Here is a 1,911-nt window from a genome sequence, read left to right as displayed (position 1 = left end):
TATAATTGGTAATTGAATTGCCTTGTACGTGACGTGACGAGTGCGTACTGGTGCAAATTGTTGGAAATTCGATTTTCTTTAAGTACTTATATGTTTCTTCTCCTACTTTTATTACTTGTACTATTAAGCCTGTTGTTAGCTTAGGAAAGCATGTCTAAGTGATTTAATTGCTCAATCTGTTTACCTGAACTCTGTGCAGCTGCTATGCTAGAATTATTTGTTGCCTTAATATGAAATTCCCTTTTTCTGAATATTTTCTTGATGTTGCTATGTATTTACGTTGGGACTACGGATGTGGGATTCCGGTAGCTCCCCTTGTCTATTCACTTTGGGACTACGGGTTAGATTCCGGTAGATCCCTTACACATTTACTTTGGGACTACATGTTAGATTCCCGGTAGATCCCCTTTCACAGTTATATAGAACTACGGGAATGCACCCGGTAGATTCCCCCAGTACTGGGTATTTACATTTGGGACTACGTATCCGGATTTCGGTAGATTCCCGCGCATTGATAGTTGGACTACGGGACGGGATCCCGGGAGATCCGTCGGGCATATATATGATGGACTATGGGACGGTATCCCGGGAGATACACTAGATAGTTGTAATTAGGACTACAGGACGGTATCCTGGAAGGTGCCCCGGTTGTGATCTATGTATTGAGCTGTATTTCTTCTGTGGTTTGTTTGTCTCTGTTCTAGACTTCTAGTTGTTGTTGTTCTTTCAATTCTATGTTATTTCTTACTGTTGCATTTGATTATACTGTTTTATCTCACACTATTAACCCTTTTATTTAACCTCAGTAGGGCCCTGACATTCCTCGTCACTACCTGATCGAGGTTAGGCTTGACACTTACTATGTACCGCTGTGGTGTACTCATGCCCTTTCTACGCATGTTTTTCATGTGCAGATCCAGGTACCTCTACTCAGGCTTACCATTCTTGAGGCGAGGTGATTCTACGGGACTTCGAGGTATATCTACCGCGTCCGCAGACCAAGGAGTCTCTTTTTATTCCTGCATTAAGTATTTAGCCCTTCTGTACTTTTGTTCTTGTTAGACATTCCAGAGATTAGAGCTATGTAGTGTTTTTCTCAGCTTATGGATCCGTGAATTTCTGGGTTTTGGGATAGTGTATCAGATTTTGAGAAGTTATGTGTATATGCCCAGCGGCATTTAAATATTGTTTCCTTCAGTTATTCTCGACTTTTGATTATTTATTCCGCAAGATAGTTCATTTTCCGCATTTGTTAGGCCTACCTAGTCGTAGAGACTAGGCGATGTCACGATAGTTCACGGAGCGCGAACTGGGGTCGTGACAACACAAAAAAAAACAATGCAATTAGGCCAACTGAGAACTCTAAATTTCAGCAATATTCTTTATTATATTTCCATGTCTGGTTCGGCATTGAGATCAAACAAGCTTGATTGTGATTGTGTAGCGTGAATTTGCTGCAATTAAAATCAAACAAATACTATAAGAAAACATGATATGTTTAAGTAACAATTCAAATGTAGTCGCAAAATTATACCTCATCCACACCTAGGGAACCATCATAATCAATGTTTGTACCTCTGCCTTGCCCATTACCCCTACCCCTACGTCCACCACTTCTACCTCCACCTCTACCACCACGATTGACACCAACCCTGCCACCACCCCTGCCACCCCCTCTAACACCAGTTCTTGCGCCATTACTAGCTCCAAATACACCACGCGGCTGTGAACTTGTAAAGTAGTATTCAATTCTTCCTCTATATCGATTCAAACGTAGCCTGCCACGTGAATTAGTGTACTGGGGATCTCGTAGAGTTGTGCCTTCAATTTCATTTGAATCATCCTGGTCTTGGTTTGGCACGATCATTTCGTCGTCCCAGTTTTGAAGATCATGCACCATCTTCTTCAAAT

Source organism: Nicotiana sylvestris, chromosome 10 (genome assembly GCF_000393655.2).
Source record: "Nicotiana sylvestris chromosome 10, ASM39365v2, whole genome shotgun sequence".
NCBI classification, from domain to species: domain Eukaryota; kingdom Viridiplantae; phylum Streptophyta; class Magnoliopsida; order Solanales; family Solanaceae; genus Nicotiana; species Nicotiana sylvestris.
This window is presented reverse-complemented; position numbering follows the sequence as displayed.